At 39.9% G+C, this 20710-nt stretch overlaps 1 protein-coding gene across 5 annotated transcripts in view; it reads right to left on the bottom strand.

Annotated features, from left to right (window-relative positions):
- Positions 1 to 20710, bottom strand: part of BACH2 (BACH transcriptional regulator 2) — a 359196-nt gene that overhangs the window by 144509 nt on the left and 193977 nt on the right. For 2 of the 5 annotated variants that reach the window (XM_077903063.1, XM_077903064.1), the window contains exon 3: positions 8745 to 8893. The exons of the other annotated variants lie outside the window; for them this stretch is intronic. The gene's annotated coding sequence lies outside the window, so the exon portion shown is untranslated. The remainder of the gene's footprint in view (positions 1 to 8744; positions 8894 to 20710) is intronic. 5 annotated transcript variants of the gene reach the window in all.

Below are 20710 nucleotides of genomic sequence, written 5' to 3'. Positions count from 1 at the left end.
TCAGGATCACTTGCCCTGGATCTGTTTTTAGGGCTGCAGTAGAACAAGGCTCACCAAGGCTGATGTCCTCCTTGGCGCTCCTCATCCCCCCTGCAGGCGCTTGCCCCCCTTCTGCTCTGGCCACCGTCCCCACCGTCCCCACCATCCCCACCGCACAGGCCGAGGCTCACCAAGCGCTAGGGCGCACGGCTTCCGCGCCACCGGCTGGTGCTGAGACACACTTGGAGAGCCACCAAGGAAAACACGATGATGAAGACGACGGCGACGTGTTCCAGGGGCGCAGAGGGAGCAGAGCCTGTTTTGGATTCACCAGTCTCTTTAGATGATGTCTCACGAAAAGTTAGACTATTAAGGTCCCAGGGTATCGACTAAAATGCTCATTCTTCCGAGCCCTCTGCAGACCCCAGCAGCAAACATATATGCAAGTAGTGATCACTATTTAAAAGTCAACTCAGCAAGAATAATTAAGACACAAAAGGAGGCAACGCTGAGAAAGGCATCTTTCTTTACCTGTGTGCTTGCTCATTATCCAGAAACTAGAGGAAACGTCCTGTCATCGTCTGGTAGTTAACACACGCCCAGCAGAGCTAGCACCTTCTTCCCATAACGCACGGTACTAGAGCAGCCCCGGTGAGGTGTATCAGAAAATCTTTTTGGGGTTATAGTCCACTATCGTCAGACCTTCTGACTAGTGCTGTAAAAACACGGGTAATTAAGTGTTACGAAAAAGTGGGTCATACACCGCTGAGATACAACCACACCGCCCCCAAACCAGACTCCAAATGACTGTGCTCTGAGGAGGTGGGAGGGGTCTGAACACAGCGAAAGCAAAACTTTTATGTGGTGAGGAGCATTTTGGTTTTCACTGGTTTAGGTTAGAGAAAGTTAATCTCAATGTCAACTACAAACCAAATAACTTTTAATGCGTTCTTGAAATTTTATGACAAATGCTGGCTGTTAATGTAATGGGAAATTCAGGTACAATGTCATAAACAGTCCAAGGGACAGTCTCAGACTTAGGTGACATGCCGATCACCGAAGAGCGAGCGCTGTGACTCAGTGAAGCAAGGCGGTCAAACTGAAACTGAAGACAAAGAAGCAAATGCTTATGATCCACATTAGCATCTCCTTTTCCTAGGGAGGATCAAAGTACTGTATACCACTTCCCCACACCTGTAGCTAACCCGGGCATTTAACAGTCACGGATATTTATCAAAGCACCCCTTCTGGGGCAAGAAGGCAAAATGTAGTACCTGAATTGAGCACAGTCGTTCACCTGTCACTCAAGAGTCAGAAATACTGATTCTATGCATACCGAGTCCCTATTATAAACAAGGACACAAACGATGTGAAGGGATGCAGAGAGAAGAACCTAGAAGAATCTGCTTTCAAAGAACTTCAGGTCTGTACAGGGGAGAAGACCTAGTCATACCCATGCCAAATATAGAGCATTCTTTTAAAACAAAATCTATTCTAGCAACTGCTTATCACAGACTTCCTATTCTATTGACACAGGCTTGCAGATACCATTCCTACAACATTTCTCAGATGAATCTTTTAACTATCCCCTAATTTTTTTTTAATCCGGGTTTTCTTTCAGTGCTCAAGATCCTTCCTAACCTTGGCTACATGTTAGGATTCATCCCCATCCAAAGGGAAGCATTGGGGGGGGGAGGGCGGGATCCCTGGGTGGCTCAGTGGTTTAGCGCCTGCCTTCAGCCCAGGGCGTGATCCTGGAGTCCTGGGGTCGAGTCCCACATCGGGCTCCCTGCATGGAGCCTGCTTCTCCCTCTGCCTGTGTCTCTCATGAATAAATAAATAAAATCTTTTAAAAAAACAAAACAAAACAAAGGGAAGCACGGAGTTCTCACACAATCCAAGGAACTACTACTACACCAGAAGAATTTAAAGAGAAATTTCTTTGAAGGGGGATAAAGGGTACAAAGTTGAAGGAAAACTCTGGTTCACAGCACAAGAAATGATATATTTGAATCACATTTTGTTACCATGAGGTATAAAATTAGAATTTTACTGGAGAACATATTATTTGGATTATGGATGGGGAAAGGGAGAATCTACTAACTAACCTTTCCCATTTCTGGCAAACTGCTGGTTCATACTGATTATGAATTTTTAAGTAACTACAACATAATTAGTTGATCTAACACTAAAACCATCCTGTACATAATTAAAATTTTCTTTTATGATTCCAGAGGCCCATTAGGATCTTGCAGGCCATTCAGTAATCATTTTTATTGACAAGATGCAGAATGGAAAAAAAAAAAAACAGTTAATACGGACTTCCACTTGATAAAGATAATGGTGTGTCGACACAGGTATCTGTTCTTTTTTAATGTATATTTTATTATTATTATTATTATTTAAATTCAACTTGCTAACATCAGGTATCTGCTCTTTTAAGGGTTGATTAGTATAATCTGAGGTGAGGAAAATAAGAAGCTAGGAAATCACTGTCCTAGAAAATGATATCTAAAGTCATCATACCTAAGGTCCACCAAATCTGTAGGACATAATCGGTCCAGGGTACTGCTTATTTGGAATTATTTGATTAATTGAAAAAAGTCTGGAAAAATACACCAAAGTATTTAACAGTCAGGTTTTATCTAGGTAGCTGGATTATAAAGAATTTATTTTCTTCTGATTCTGTTGTTTTATAAATTATGTACAACAGGCATATTACTTTCACAATCAGGAAAAGTTACTTCTGTTTTGATGAAAGGAAACAATTAATTATTCTCTGATTCTGTTCTTCCTAGTAATTAAAAACACTTAATACATGGAACCCAGTCTAATAATCTGGCCTGGTGACAAGTCAGACATGAAATATAGGAAAAATCTACTAGAACCAACAGGCTACAGCTTTTAGTTAAGTTCTACAAGGACCCTAAGAATCCTGCTACACTCCAGACCTTTGCAAATACAGTTCTTCTTCATCATGGTTGAGGCACTCGCTAGTTGCAGCAAAGCTCCAGATGCCAGGGCCCTCAGAATGAACAATTTAATGGGGAAGAGGGGTTGGTGTCCTTGTAAGAATGTGGTGCCACCACTTGGTGTAAATCATGGCTCAGAGAGAGGTGTCACTTTGCTAATGAAAGGCACATCCAAAAGAAAGCATACCAATGATTTCTAAAAGCAACAGATTGGAAATTCTGTTAAACTCTGGAAATTCTGATAAACTATTTGTGCTACAACTGATAATCACTTGGTAAAGCAGCTTTATAATACTCATGGCTGAATTTATTTGGAGATTCACAGGGAATACCATTTGAAATTTTTGATTTACATATTAAAGTATATTACCATGCTGGTAAATATCATCCCTATCTATACCATCAGTGTATATGCAGAGAATGAAAATTATTTTGATGACGCCTTAAGCAGAACATAATTGTGAAACTGAAGACTACATTCTTTTAAAAAACACAACACAATTGGCTTCAAAACTATACCAATTGTTTTCCAATGACTATAGGAACTGAATATGTACGTTCATAAAATTATTTTCTATATTACTCTTAATATCATTAATACTACAACTTTTAAAGTGCTTCTAAACATAATAAACATAAGGAGAATATCTGAAATTAAGCTCTGGCATTGGAAAGGTAGTAAAAGTCAAAACCTGTACAGTTTTTCAAGAAGAAAAAAAATGGTATATTTCTCTTTTGTAAATCAACAGTTTAAGATTATTAATTAGGCATGAAAATAGGTATAATAAAACTTCAGTTAACTGGACTAATTGAGGACAAAAAGATTTTTGTTTGTTTCAATTTTCTGATTGACAGCTAGAAAATGCCTTTTGTTGAAAATACTTCCAAAGCAGTTTCTTTTCCTAATTTTAAAACATTTAACCATTCTCAATGATTCAGCAGGTCAGTGTCATTAGCTACAGATATCCTCCAGGGTATATTTTCCATCTTTACTAAACCAAAGCTATCTTGTTTTCTGAATCTCTATTTCTGAAAAAGGGAAGTGGGATGTGTGCGGTGGGTAGGGTGGGGTGTGCGGGAGGGGGTGAAGTGAGGGTGGGGAAGTGTGAAGGTTAGTTAATTCAGGGTTCTGGTTAGTTGGGTTCCAGGTAGCTAAGCCATCACTAAACATGAATTCAGTGTCTGATATGAGGTGATCTGATTCCTAGGAAACATAAGAGCCTACATGGGGAGCTCCTAAGGGTCTGTCTTTGTTGATATTCTCTACCTATGTCATTGCGTCTGGGTGACTAGGTTTGCTGGTCTTCTCTGTGGAAAACCTGTGTCTAAAAAGTATGGTCTCTGAAGTCATGGGAATGAATTTATTTTTATTTGATTCTATATCCATTTCATTTCAACACAAGCTTAGGGTGCAGGTAGCCACATGTACATGTAGATGTCAAGGATGAATAAACAGTTGCTTTTCTCTTAGACTTGCTGCTCTAGATTTTCTTTTCTATAAAAATCTTTAATTCCAGTTTCTGATATCTTAGCAGCTGAAACCTTTATTTTGCCCTTTGTCCATCACCTAGAGAGTTTATTTCTAAGCAGGTTTGGAAAGTCTGGGTAAGAATGATAGGACTGATTTATACATATTGTACTTTAACACTGACAACTTTATTTTTTTATCATACCTTTTCCTTAAGCCAAATACATACATATACACGTGTGTGTGTGTGTGTGTATATATATATACACACACACACACACATATACACATACACACACACACATACACACACACACATAAATAATCTTGATTATTCCCTGGTTACTCCTTCCTTAAGAAGGAAGTGGGATAAATTAGGACAGAGATTTCTGAGCTTTTTGGAACTATGGGTCCTTATTCCCTGCTCTTCAGGAACTACAAGCCCTGTTCAGACTCAAGGGCAGGTCCTGAAAGTAGTACAGGATGTTTGAAGAAAGCATGGCTACTGGGTCCCATGAGAATTTGCTGATCATTTGCCAAATCCAGTTTTCAAGAAACATAGAATAAAAAGCAAAATCTCCCCAAAATAGGGCCTGAAGAGACTAATCTAGTAAATTCAATCCTGCATATTCCTCACAGAACTGCAGGACTCACTAAATTGTTCTGTGATTTATGGGTACATTGACACCTAAGACTACTATGATTTGGTGATGAGGGGTAGATTATATTTCATTTGGAGTATGTAAAACAGGCATTATAATGATTTGAGGCCCTGTTGCAAGAGAATTGTTTGCTATTCATTTTCTCCTCTAGGATTCCCTTTTTTCTAGGTTTCAATCTGTGGCTGCAATATAATCAAATCTATAATCCCTGGTTTGTGCCTCAATGTCTGCCTCTACTGAGGAAGACCTGTCACATACCACAGCTATGCACACGGTGCCATGATCCCGTACAGTATGGTACACTGTACTTGGACTCATTCATGAACACACAATTCAGATGAATTGAGCAGCCCCACCACAGGAGCACAGGTAGATACATACTCCCTCCATCACAGTGAGACAGCTTTCCTGTATGTGTCAGTGTCATTTGATAGAGTTGTTTATGACAAATTTCCCTGGTGGTTTCCTTCTTTCTTTCTCTCTCTTTTTTTTTTTAATTTTAAGATTGTATCTATTTATTCATAAAAGACACACAGAGAGAGGCAGAGACATAGGCAGACGGAGAAGCGGGCTCCCTGTGGTAAGCCCAACATGGGACTTGATCCCAGGACCCCGGGATCACGGCCTGAACCAAAGGCAGATGCTCTGACTGAGCCACCCAGGTGCCACTCCCTGGTAGTTTCTGACAAATATCTCCTTGCCCTGAGAGGAAAGCAATCCCTAAGATTAAAGTATACATTCTGTAGATCCCTTACTCTTGCCCAAAGGGTGCCAGGGAATATATCAGGGCTGAGGGAGGTATGAAGGACATAGCCATCAATTCTTACTCCACCCTTACAAACTATAACAGTCCTGTCAAGCACTAGTTAGTTATTATTCTGCACAGTATTCTTGGAAGGAAAGTCAGCTCTGGTATTCAGTTCAAAACAAAAAAATCAATTATTTGTTCTGGGGTAAAATATATATAACATTTACCACTTTTAAGAGTACAATTCAGTAGCATCAAGTACATTCAGATTGTTTTACAACCATCACCACTATCCATCTTCAGAACTTTTTTATTTTCCCAAAGTGAAACTACCCATACACTAACTCTCCATTCCTCTCTATTCCCAAACCTTGGCATCCATCGTTCTATTTTCTGGTTATAAGCTTGATAACTCTAGATACCTCATATAAGTGGGATCATATGATACTTGTCCTTTTGAATCTAGCTTATCACATTTAGTATCTTCAAAGTTCATCTATGTTGTAGCATGTGTCAGAACTACATTATCTTTATAGGGCCAAATAATATTCCATTGTATGTATATTCCACATTTTTCTTATCCATTCATCTGTTGATAGACATGTGGGTGGCTTCTACCACCTTTTGGCTATTATGAATAATGCTGTAGGAACATGGGTTTACAACCAGCTGTCAAGTCTTTGCTTTCAGTTCTTTTAGGTATATACCCAGAAGTGGAATTACTGGATCATATAGTAATTCCATGTTTACTCTTTTGAAGAACTGTCATACAGTTTGGTATTTAGATTTTTTTCTAATTAATGAACTTTATTTTTTTAATGCAGATTTAGGTTGAGAGCAAAATTGAGGAAAGAAGACAGGGTTCCCATACCCCTTGTCCCCACATATTTATGGTACTTTTACAGAGACACTCAGGCACTCAGTGACTTGGGTGCTTCACCCCAGGCTGGTGATCGAGGCAGGCTGTGCCAGGTCTGGCAGGAGCTCTCAGCGCTGAGTCACCTGAGGCAAGTGACTTGAGGTGTCAGAGCAGACTTCTTCCCTCCCCAGCCTGTAGTCATGAAACTGACTGACATCAAAGGTCATCCTGCAGGAAAACCTGATGTGTAAACATGGACACTCACAGATGCTAAAGCAGGAAGGAGATCAAGGAACATTTAATCCAACCTACTTCTTTTCCATATCATGGTGAAGATGCTTTGTACACTGAAAACCTCGCTTCCAAGAATGCTGTGCAGAATAACTCATTAGTGCTTGACAGGGATGTTATAGTTTGTGAGGGTGGAGTAAGAATACATAATTACATCACTCACAACTCTATCAGCCCTCTTACCAGCCCCGCTACCCCGTGGACAGCACCTAGAAGACAGCTCTGGATTAATTCCTTATAGAACTCTTTCATCAGCTATCACTTTTTTTTTTTTTTTTTTGCCTTGTTTATCTGATTCTGCGATTTTCATTTTAAACACACACACTTAAATCTATCTCCAGGATTTTTGGCTCTGCCAATGGGTAGGCAATAGATAAGCTCCTTCATTACGTCTGCTTTGGTAGTGCTTTATTAACAGTGATTATTCTCAATTTCTGTGATTTCTAATAAAAGAACTGTAAGTCCTAAGTGCTATCCTGAACGAACATTTACCATACCAAGTAAAATGTTATAAATCACAATGCTTATCCACAGATTTAAATGCCCAGAAATTTCTCATACATTTCCTGGACAGCATCACTCATACTATTTTTATACTCCCATCGACTCAATGAAACAAAAGAAAAATGTTTAAAATTCTTACAATGAAAGCTAGGAATATACAAAATGCATATATATTCACAGGCACATATGTACATTTGCATGTATGCTCACATATATCCAAATGCACATTTGTTGAGCCAAAATCTTCTACTTTTTCCCATTAACATGGAATAAATTGTTCTTGTCCTCAGTGGAGAGGTGATTGGCTTACTTCAAAGCTAACACTGATCCTCAAAATACTGATCCTTAAAATGCTGATCCTCAAAATATGTCAGTCTTGAGAACTTAAAATCCCAGAGAAACCTGGCTTGATGATAAGGACTATTTATTAGAGATGCGCCTCCCTTCCCACATGTGTTTTGTAAATCATTTCCCATTTAAGTGTATGAGAGGAAAGATAATACCATGATGATTCACTTTAAAAAGCAGCAATATATTTCTCAACCCAGGGGAAGAAAAGATTTTCCCTTCTGAGTGTCTAAGAACTTGATGAACATGCCCACAAACGGACTGCCACTGTCATTTTTGCCGGATACGGAGCAGTTAAGTCACCCTTGTTGAAAACCAAGGGCAAAGAATGACTGATACTATTGACTCTAAAGCTGGCACAGAATAACGGCATCTACTTGGTTGTACTTTCAAATGTGATGGGGCCGAGAGGACCTTAAAACTCTCTTTTCTTGAGAGATGAGTCAATATATTCAGCAAGGCACTAAGTATCTGAATTAAGTGGTGTGTAATACCGAATATTTAATACTTTTTTCTCCCTTTATCGTTCATCCTTTCGGTTACACTTGAATTAAAGCAGTGATTCTCAAAGTGGGGTCCCTGGACCACCTGCCTCAGCATCACCTGGAAACTTGTCAGCACAGCAACTTCCCAGCCTGCCCCAGGTCTCCTGAATCAGAAATTCTGGGCATGAGGCCCAGCAAGCTATACTTTAAAGAACACTTCAGGTGATTCTGATGCAAGTCCAAGAGCCAGTGAATTAAGGAGACACCGCTATGCAGATTTGAATCCCTGCTCCCTTTCTCAATTGTAATTTTCAAGAAACTTTGTTAAAAGAAAAGTAACCCATGCGGGTTTAGGCTACCTGCTGTTATCACCTAGAAAATTCTTACCATTGTTTGGTTTGAGGGAAGAAACCTCAGTCAAAACTTACATGTAATTCTTCCAGGCTCTGTGCTGGCTTCGAGGCTTAGGATGCGGGGAACTGGGCGAAGGGAGAGATGAGAAGGCTACAGCAATCCATTCAGACATGGACACCAAAGCTTTGCAGGGCAACTTTGTGACAGGTCAGTGAGTGTCCACCTGAATGGGACAGAAGAGCTGTCCATTAGCAGGGTAAACCTCGGACATCAGCCTTTCTCCCTCCCTCCTGCTATCCTGTGACACTGTCTCCCTTGTGTTTATAACTTCTAACTTACTGTGCCTCTGTCTGTCTCTTGACTGGTCCACATAAACAGAATATGATAAGATATCCCAAGGGATCAATGCCAGGGCTCAACCCACAGGGAAGCCCTATGCCATGAGTATATCCTGTAGGTGAGCATCCCTCACTGGTTGCTCTTTTTAACCCAAAAGCGGTTTGGAGATGGATCAATGTCCAATCTCATGAAGGTTTTCCTTTCAACAAACCAGAGCACCCAGATTTAAAAGACACATGTTAAAAAAAAAAAAAAAAGACACATGTAACTGCAGTGACAGGAAGACACAGGAAGCAAATGACAAGTTCAGGAATTCTGACTGAAATGAGGTGATTCTCTGAGGCCTTAAACACGTTGATTTTTAACACTTTTTTTCTCATGATAAATTGATACATGCTTACTGTAGAACATTTGGAAAATATGGAAAAGCATAAAGAACGATATACCAAGAAACAAACTTAACTGTTGGGAACAAAACAGAGGGGAGGTGAGGTGGATGGGGGGACGCGTGAAATAGGTAATGAGAATGAAGGAGCGCACTTGTGTGATGAGCACCAGGTGATGTATGGAAATGTTGAATCACTACATTGTACACCTGAAACTAAGATAACACTGTATGTTAACTAACTGGAATTAAAATAAAATAAACAAGAAAAAGGAAAGATCAACTATAGCCTTGGCACTGATAAATCACTAATGTTACCTTGTTGTATAGTTCTACAACCCCATAACTGAAACTCCTGAGCTTCAGGGTATGTTTCAGAATTCAGAATTGTTTGGATTTTAAAACTATTTATTGGTGCAACTACCATTTATCACATAATACTCCATTAGGGTCTAGAGCAGCACGTATTTCATAACATTTCTGTAGCAAAACAGATGTATATTCTTATTAAATTGGATTAAAATGGAATCTCACATTAGTTCAGGGCAGGTATTTCTATCAAAGAAATTACCAAAAACCCTTTTGAACTTGGAATGCTTTTGGATTCAAAATTAAGAATAAAAGATTGTGGACCATTATTCTTTTCAGATACACAAAAATACTCAGAGTTTTGTTTCTACTTTTCATTTAATGTTATATGAATGTGAGAATTTACCAAAGTTATTAAAAACACTTCAAAAACATGCTTTTCAATGTCTATGTAATATTATATTCCATGGAAAGGGGTTTTATTTAATGATTTCATTTAGGGAATTACATTTTTTTGGTTGTTGTTAATGCAAATAACACTTTGAGAGATGTATCTGAATATCAGATTGTCTGAATTTCTGAATACTATATTTTAGGTAGATTCTAGAAAAAGAATTATTGGGTCAACTGATGTGAACTTTAAGGGTCTTGATGATTTCCCAGAAAAGCTATACCAATTTACACTCCTAACACAGCATGAGTGCCTGGTTAATTTGTTTAATTACCCACATTATCATAGGCACAGAAAAAATGCACTTGCATCTCATACATCTTAACAAAGCTCTAATCAATGATAATCATACTTAGGAGATTTTATTTTTGTTTTTCTTACACAGAAGATAGTGAATAGCGTACTATCTTTCACACAACAAGAGAGAAATGGGATTACTGTTGAGTTTGCCATCAAATGGAACCTCATTAGACCAGACTGAGTCAGATCTGGGCAATGGAGGAGGTGTCACTTGTCCATGGGGTCTTAACTTGACAAAAGTTATGGGGGTGGGTTTGGAAATAATTCACACATCATCCTGAGAAGACAAACACTCTGATGCTAATTATTTGTAGGCTGATAAATTCTGCTTCTAGGCTACGGAGGACTTTTTTCCCTTCCTTTTGGCGTTTTTGTGTTTCTTGGACATTTTGCTGCTACTCACCATGGCCATCAGAGAGCAGAAAGAGATGTGAAGACAAAATCAAGTCAGACAAGCTAATAATAGTGGATAGCTCTTATGAGCGCTTACCATGTGTCAACTCTGGTGCTGGGCAGGTTGTGTGCATTATCTCATTTAATGCTGAGTGCACTGGTATAAAAACCGGTAGCTACAAAGTTTAAAAGCAAGTGCTCACTCATCAATCACCCTTCCTCCCTAATAAGTTTGGGAGGAATCAGAAGTTTGGAATTTCAAAGGGCTAATCAAGCCTACTGTCTTATTACATGACTTCACGTCTAGCTATAAAAACTTCACCCTCTATGCTTTTTTTGATCAGCACCCTCTACAGCAGCATCTGCCACAAAAGCAGGGGAAATGACAAAATCCAAGAAAACTCTAGATATTAATAAACACTTTGAAGGTCTTATATGTACAGGAGGGAGGCCACATCTCTTAGAGTACAGCAGAGAGTTGGGAGTCTGCTGTGTAACACAAAATAGGGTACATGTAGAGAAGACACGGATACACACATAATACATACTTCTTCAAAAAACAAACACCAAACACATTCTTCCCAGATAGGACTACAAATTGGTAATGATAAAGTCAGGACCCACAATCTCAAGTTCCTTTTCATTTATAGCTTTGTCTAATGATTTTTCTCTTTTCCCTTTACATGTATTAAACCTTACAGGATAATTGGTGTAGAGAATGCCACCACTTTCATATGCTAATAAAATAAAACTGAAGAGATACTTCTTTGTCATATAGAATGAAATAACATCACTCTTTTCCTTATCTACAAACTCAATTTCTCTATAGTAGAATATAGTATATATTATAAAATGGTTGAGATTCAGAGAGAGAGAGAGGGGGAAAGGGAGAAAGAAAGAAACACATGCAAAAAATTCCACTTTATTTTGGGAGTGGGTTGAGTTGATCTTCCCAATAATCTTATCTTAGTAAGGGATGTTTCTATCAAAATTATCAAAAGACCAAAAGACAAAAGATATATCAAGAAGTGAATCATTTCCTTCACTGTGGCTTCTCTTTATAATTTAAATAACATTCTCCTGACAGTTAGATGTCAAGTGAGTAGAATGGCTCCTACAGGATTTTTCTTTGCCACAATCATATATGTGGTTAATTTTCTAAATATACTAGAACTATAGGGTGTGAAAAAATAAAGCAGTAATAGAGGAAATAACCCCTCAAAGAACATACTTTGTTTTTTCCAAAATGCCTAATTGCTTGGGGGAAAATACAAAAAATAAAATAAGCCACCTACTAATAACAGAAATGATTACCAGAAGCTCTTTATATACTCAAACTGCACAACTAACATTTCTAAAGCTAATTACAAATTTGGATTCTCTCATTTTAAAAATACACTTCGAAGCAGCCCACTTCTGTTTTAATGCTGAACCAAAGTCTGTGCAATTGGCACATTATCAAAGTAAAAAAAAATGCGTTGCTTGAACAAAGTTACCACTTTCAATGTCACTAAATCTTGAACTGCAAAATACCACAAGCTAAAAACTAGTAATACCATGTGGTTATGTTATCTTACATTTACAAAGGAGTTTATAGTTTCCCAAGCCCTAAGAGACTGAGATCCCTGTTATCATAGCAGCTTTGTTATCTTGGGAAGGTCATTTGCTACTTCTTAACCTAACACCTTTCACAGGTTCTTGGGGGGATTAAATGAGAATGCATACAAAAGGGCTTTTGTAAACTACAGGACATATGTAAAATGTGGGGTATCATTTTTTTTTTTTTACTAGCAACTCTGTGAGGCATAAAGATATTAATTCCCATTTCATAGTTAAGGAAACTGACAACAGGAAGATGTACCAAAGGAAAAAAAAGTACCAAGTTAGGAGATTCGAGTTTTATCTCTAAATTGGCCACAAACTAGTTAGGTGACTCTGTGACTTGTTTTTCAGTAAAATGAATGGATAGGATGAGATGATTTTAAGGTCTTCTTGAAGCCAATGGTTCTGTGATCTGGGACGTGGCCATGGTGGTGATAAGGCAACTCTTAGAAAAACTCTGGGAGCAGTCCCTCCTGGAGGCTAAGTGCTGCGCCTATTAATCTAAGGCCTCCAGTGCTGGGGTGGAGAGTTCTTGAGCAGTCTGCTAGCTCCAGGGATGGGACTGGCATTAGCTAACATGTTTTGCTGGGTTAAGGGGAGGTGAATGGCCAAGGCCTCTGGGCCACAGGAAGTAGGTACTGGAGGGGCTTGAAATAGCCAACTCTTTATTAACTGGTACAGATATTTCACATACTAACTAGTGTAGTCAAATGAGTACATCACCGTAATGTCAGTTTGCTAACAGCCCCGCTGTTGTTTGGCTTTCAGTTTCAAAGAGATAGCCACTTCATGGGCCACCGACCTTTCTTGACTGAATTCTTACAGTGTTGGGGAGAGAGATGTAAAAACTCTACTTTTTAGGGCAGCCTGGATGGCTCAGCGGTTTGGCGCCGCCTTCCGCCCAAGGTGTGACCCTGGAGACCCGGGATCGAGTCCCACGTCGGGCTCCCTGCATGGAGCCTGCTTCTCCCTCTGCCTGTGTCTCTGCCTCTCTCTCTGTGTGTCTCTATGAATAAATAAATAAAATCCTTTTTAAAAAAAGTCTACTTTTTAAATTATGAGTGCACATTATGGTCACATGGGAAATTCACTTTAAAAAAATTGGAGCCGCCAATTTAGGCCTCTACTAATGATATTCTATCAGCACTAACACAACTCTCTGTGATGATGAAAATTTTCAGTACGTATGCTGTCCAGTATGGCAGCCACCAGCTACATAGGATTATTGAGTATTTAATGCTCAATAAGTGCTACTGGGCAACTGAGGGACTGAATTTTAATTTTAATGTATTTAAATTCAATTTAAATAGCCACACGTGGTTAGTGGTTACCTGATTGGATAGTGCAGCCCTAGATGCCTTACATACTAGTTTTTTGGGACATATTTCAGACTCCAGAAGCCCACTGGACAACACCCATTCAGGAAGTTTTTACTGAGCTTTCCCTGGGTCCTGGGCACCATTTAAGTGTCTTAAAACAATGGTGAATGAGAGCTATGGACACTTCCTGCCCTCATGGTGTTTCTCAGCTAGACTGATTTCCGAAGACCTCACAAAACCTTGAAGTGGTTCACAGGACTGTGCTTAGGAAAAGGTGGGTGAGTAGATATGGTAATGCTACACTAAGCATGAAAGCACAGCTTTTTCATTTCTTCATATTTACTGTTAGAGAAGCTGGGGGAAAGTTTAAAAAGAGATATCTGAATGATTACTGTTCCTTCCCTTATAAGTAAAGTAACATATCCCAGGTATGGGAAATTATCTGTAAGTAATTCCCTCTTGCACAAACATAAATTTATTTAAAAGAAAAAGTCAAGGAGACCTGTATTCTTAAGCCTAAGAGAAACTAAGTGGTATTTAATTACAGCAACAATCATAAAAGCATAAGTGGATCTCAAGCTGCATGCAGTGGGCAAGGGAACATTTATACCAATTAGCAGCGAAATGATCGGGTTTTCTAGAAGGTACCTCTTGTATAAGTGAAGCTGATTGCATCTTTGTCTCTACAATTCAACTCTTAGCTAAGATTTTCTTAGTGGTTTTAATGGGATGTGATGAACAAAACCGTATTTGCTTTTTGCTAGGAAACTATAGATGGAGGTACTTTTATCTACACCACAAATATAATACAACATAATTTCTAAGAAAGTGGTTTGGTTTATTGCTTTTCCAGCTTCCAATAATGTTTTCCCTATCCTGTCGTCAATTCTTTCCTATGCTTACCACCTTACTGAAACCACTGTATCTATTAGAATGTTACAAGGAAAATAAAACAAAATATTTAGAATTGGTTTATGTTCTTGTTTGAACCCGAATCCAGGTTTGCCTAAATTTAAAAGGACAGGGACATCTTGCTCTGGGATACAATAATTTTTTTTAAAGATTCCACTTATTTATTCATGAGAGAGAGAGAGAGAGAGAGAGAGAGAGGCAGAGACACAGGCAGAGGGAGAAGCAGGTTCCACGCAGAGAGCCTGACGTGGGACTCGATCCTGAGACCCCAGGATCATGCCCTAGGCTGAAGGTGGCGTTAAACCGCTGAGGCACCCGGGCTGTCCTGGGATACAATATTTTTAAGTTCTTTTCACTGTATTTTAACTTGAGGCAAAATATTCAAATGGTTTTGCTTAGTATCCCAGCAGGGCTGTACCTGGCTGGTACCATCGAGCCAACCTGACCTCCTAGTCTTAAAATGCCACTCTGGTCCCCTGCCCAAATTTGGACTACTGATTTTGGGAGCTGATAAATGACTCTTACACATCTATAGACACACAGGCATGTTCCCATCACTTTTTCTCTCTGGATTGAGTAGAAAAATAAATTACAGTGGTCAGAAAACAAGAGTTCAAAACTTAGACTGAATGCAATTTGTACTTTTGGAACTATCACCTGTAGAAAAGGTCAAATCTCAAATGTTCCACTGTCCCATGCTATATAAAATTTACTAAAAATTTGGTGACAGCTTTAGCAATAAACATGTAAACTGAGAGTGGCCCTGGTGTCCTTATTCATATTCAGAAACACTAAATGGAGTCGTCACACATCATTTTATGGCCAGAAGGGCTTTAAAAAGAAAGGGGTTAATTTTTTGGAAACTACAGAGATGAATTTTTAAAAACTTTACATTTCAAGCAATTTAAATAGTCACTTGTATAAGGCAAAAGACCTTTGAATCATAGATCTTGTGGCTTTTGTGTTTTGCTCTACTGGCATGGGAAGGTAATGCAAGGAAATGTGCTTTCTTTTCTTTTCTTTTCTTTTCTTTTTTTTCTCTTTTTTTTTTTTTTTTTTTTTTTTTTGCTACAACACAGAAAGACGCAGCCATTTCAGACAGGATGGAGAAAATTAAGATGAAAATGTCTCTGAAAGTTTCCACTTACACATTTCAGGTGCTGGGACGAAGTTATTCTGGTTGGGGAATATAGCTAGAAAATTCACTTTGTTGATATTCAAGATGTTTGCGTTCCCAAAATATGGTAGGTTTGTCCAGATTTCTACCTCTATTATAAGAGGATAGTGCTATTTTAGAACTATTTGCCATTGACAATTCAGAAAAGAAAAACCCAAAAAGAAATAAGTGTTGAAAATACACACCTGAAATAATTTTGGGGTCTGTAGGCTTTATATCTTAAAAAATATTAGCCTGTATTTACATACCATACTAAGTTCTATTTGCTGAAAACTTCTGTGTACTGGGAACTATCGTAGGAATTTTACAGGTATTATTAACTCGTCTGCTGGATGGGAGAACTATGGCTCACAGAGGGTAAATGTCTTGGCTAAGGTCACAATGATGGAGAGGGGGTGACATGCAATCCGAATCTGTCTCCACCTGACTCTCAAGGCTATTCCTTTCCTGTGTAGCACTACCAGCCACTATAATTTGGGGAGATGACATCCCTCTTCCCAAAGGAAACATGATCAATTTTCCATGTGCTACCGGTAAAATGTCAAACCTGATGAAGCTGCAGGTCCTACAGTAATCTGATTATGTGTAGAAAAAGAACTAATTAACTTGTTAGTCCTAAAATGGTTATATTTCACACATTAGAATTAAATTAGAATTAATAAGACTTAAATACTTTTTTCTATTGCAGTTTCTTTAAATAAAAGTACTACCGTGTAGCTTATTAAGAAATGACCCAGATCACTTTCTAAAGGTGATTTAAAGCACAGGATACCTGTCCTTAGTCATGGGACATGGCAGTGAAAATGCTGCATGAGGAATCTCACTCTGGGTCTCAATCTCAGAAGAGCATCACCATTCCCGGCAATCAATGCCCAAGCAGAAAATGCCCAGAGCAGGGTCTGATGTACCATTTAGGGCTCAAGTACCATATTTTCTATCCCTATGTCAAAGATCATCCATGAAATCACACAATGACTAAGTTCATCTGCAAGAAATGCTGTGGGTAAGCCCAGTGGGTTTGCTTGCCAACGTAGTGAATGGCAGTTTCTTGACAACTTGGATGGGCCAATAGTGCCTTGACTTTTCCTAGGTTCCATGCTTGGTCTGATCTATCTGCCTCCTTCCCCTAATCTGAGAACTTCAGCTCTGTCCACGCTCATTTACCAGCCAGAAAAACCTGGAAAGTCCTATCCCCCTGGGGAGCTTCAAATGCCTGCTGGCCTCAACTGTCAATTGCAGGTGCCCCTTGACTTCCAAGCTGCACAAGTGTGGGTGCCAAGTGGGGCTCACACAAACCAAGGTGCTGCTGGGCTGTCCCCAAGTGAGGCTGGCGAGGTCCACACAGAGCTCACTGCAGGTGTGACGGCTGCAACAATTTTGGCCAGGACCCTGAAGACAGGTGAGCCATATGTTGTTTAAAAAGGGTGTGATAAACCATTCAAGGAAAAGGCAATACCACTGACCTACAGCTAAAAAACTAAGAGTTATCTTAGATTTCTTAGCCTTTCCTCTCTCCCTCTCCCTTCTAAACATCTAACCCGTCGGCAAGTGCTGCCGATTCTACCTTCAACTTATATTTCCAATCAGTCTACCCTTCTCCATCTCTACTCCTGTCACCATTATTTCTCACTGGGTCCACTGCTATTGTCATGGTAACTGGCCTCTCTGTTTTCAATTCCCTCTTGGCATCGAAAGTCCCCAGGATCACAGAAGGCTGGGTGATTTGCGAGGAGGACTCACGAGACAGCATGTAGTTGCACCTACGCTTTGATTTATTAGAGCCAGATCTCATCTGATTCCAGCTCAAAACCTGATTGGGGACTCTGGCCACACACCTGCCCTCACCCTCCCCTCCAGCTGCCACCTGCACCCTCAGAAGCCTCTTCTTCCCCTAACAGGCTCTGCTTCCTGCTGCTTTTTCCTCACTTGACAAACTCAGCTCCTCTCCCTGGATCTACAGTCTCTATGCTCCTGCCACCATCTGCCTTATATAAATATCAATTGTACTTTATCTTGCTGTGGTCATACACCCTGCAGTGAATTGGGGGCTGTGGCTCTGAATCCCACGGTACCCATAACCACACGGCACTATCAGAGCCAACTCCAGTCCTGCTGCGGTGTAGGCACTGCACCCAGCCTGACACCCGCCGCCAGGCTCCTCACCCCAGCCCTCTGTCTTGAGCCACCTCAATCCTCTCTCCTCATTTCCCCTTTCTAAGCTTACGGATGATTCTCTGCAGGCTGAGGAAAAGAAAAAATACAGAGCAGAGGAGAGTGCAAATCAGAAGTGGCAAAAGCTGCTGTGTGTACACACAGGGGACTGCGGCTGTCCAGATGGATCTGATACTGTTCTGCAGACCTATTTTTGTTTTCTGTTTTTGTTTTTTGTTTTCATAAAGCATGGATTGGTAGAGCTGAAAGGACCTTGGAGATCATGGCGTTCAATCATCCTCCTTTTACTGATGAGGAAACTGTGGTGTGAGAAGAGGATGAGAAGGAGAAAGAATTTATTGAAGGCTCATCATCTACTTTGGATACACGTCCCAGGTCCCACAGCCAGTGAGTAGGTGACAGAGTTGGGGCTACAGAGTGCTTAAGGGAGCATTTTCATCCCACATACACTTTGCCTATTACTTATTCATATCAATACAGAGGAAAGGGCATATATTTAACACATAAAGATACTTGGAATTCCCATCTCAAAAGGTAAATGATTTCCCCCTCTGTATTATCCAATGCCAGATTTTCATAGCATCAATGCATATTTCAAAACATAAAACATAAAAGTCACATTTTGACATCTTTAAGTGAACAGTTCAGTGGAATTAAGTACATTAATTTTGCTGGGCACCCATCACCATGACTCATCCAATACATTTTTTTAAAAAGATTTATTTATTTATTTATTTATTTATTTATTTATTTATTTATTTATTGGGGGGGGGGGGCAGAGACACAGGCAGAGGGAGAAGTAGGCTCCATGCAGGAAGCCCGATGTGGGACTCGATCCCGAGTCTCCAGGATCACACCCGGGCTGCAGACGGCGCTAAACTGCTGCGCCACCGGGGCTGCCCCATCCAGTACATTTTTAAGAGTATTTTCTGGGGGCCTGGGTGGCTTAGTTGGCTAAGTGTCCGACTCTTGATCTCAGTTCAGGCTTGATCTCAGGGTTGTGAGTTCAAGCCCCGAGGTGGTCTCCACATTGGGTGTGGAGCCTACTTAAAAAAAAAAAAAATTCTGAAGAGTAAATTCGAAATGCAATTTAAGAGTGCTCCTCCCCAAAGAAAAGACAGGAAAACACAGGTAGAAAATAAACTTTGGGGGTTACATTTCATCTAACAAAACCTTTCAGATATACTTCTCTCTGTGACATATTCTCCATTATCCTCCCAGTCTTGAAACCAGAACTCTGAGAACGCTGGTTGCCAGGTGAAAAGGTAGCTTTTATTGTTTCTCGAGGTTCTATACTAGTTGTATCTGCTTACAAAAATGTTGTGCAACCCAGGAAATCACAGCCTTCCATGCTTCCTCCATAAAAGGACAAGTAAAACAATATTTCTTGGAAAGATAGGCATTTACCAACGTGCTACATCTAGATGGAGCTGTCTCTGCCGCTCCAGTCTGTTTCTCAGCAGGGTTTAAAAGTGTTGGCACAGAGCACAAAGAACGTCCCTCAGCTATTCAGCATTTAGTTCAACTCCACAATATATTTAGCAAGATTTCTCTCTCTTTTTTTTTTTCCCTCCCTTCTTGGTTTAATGACCTCAAATGTACCAACATCCTGTCTTACCTAATCCCCTAACAAGTTCTATCAAATGCCAGGACAGAATCAGACAGCACTGTAGGCAGTGAGATCATTCACTAAGAATTCATTTTTATTCCAAAAATTAGGAGTGCCAGACCATTTAACACAATCTATCACACAGCCAGAAAATTAGCTTGGCACTTTAAGAGAAACATCTAAACTAATTTTTTTAAAACCTCCTCCTGTCATAGGTCCTTTCACAAATCAATGACTTTTTCTCCCCAGAAAAAGATGCACATACAGAACATATTTCCACATTCTGGGAGGGGTTCAAGGCATCCCCTATGAATCCACAGACCCTAGGTTAAAATCCTCTGCTATAAATGAACTCCAAAAGAGTTCACTTTGTCTACAGACCTCTGTACTGGGTCCCTAGAGCATCCCAGGGTGACCTTCTTTGGTACCACTTTAGCCTCTAGGTGAAAGTGGCTTTTCTTGTGTTGGCTTCAGGAACAGTCCCACCTGGCTTCTGGTCAAAATCACATTAGCAGGGCTACATCTCTCACCAAGTCATCTGGCTGCTCTGGGAACACTCATTTCTCTCACTGGTCTATGACAAGCTTGTTCTACCCTCATGTTCCTGAGTTCTGCTCTTTATTTTGCTGTCATAGATCTTGCTGTCCCCTTTCTCTCCCTGTCACTTTCTTTGCGATGGCGCTCTTCTAATTAAAAAAATGAGACCTGATTTTTTTTTCTTTACCATTAAAGTAACAATCTCCATTTTGTCTTTAATTCCTTTGCTTTTTCTCCAAAAGCATCCTTCAGCCTTTCATCCCTTTGAACCCTGGGAATAATCTGCTCAGAATGCTCAGTAGCAGTCCCTGTGCTCTTTGTTCAGCCAGGGACAGAATTTCTCCGTCAGGAGCAGTGAGTGTAGTGCAGGAGGAGGAGAGTAAGCCTAAAGTCAGACAGACCCGAGTCCAATCCCATCTTGCTGACCGACTTTGGCCACTAATTTAAATAAAGGCTCAATTTTCCCAACATAAAATAATAGGGATGATAAGAACCAACTTGCAAGGCTTTTTTGTTTTTTAAAAAAAGAATGACT

The sequence above is a fragment of the Canis aureus genome, chromosome 7 (genome assembly GCF_053574225.1).
Source record: "Canis aureus isolate CA01 chromosome 7, VMU_Caureus_v.1.0, whole genome shotgun sequence".
In the NCBI taxonomy this organism is placed as follows: Eukaryota; Metazoa; Chordata; class Mammalia; order Carnivora; family Canidae; genus Canis; species Canis aureus.
This window is presented reverse-complemented; position numbering and strand designations above follow the sequence as displayed.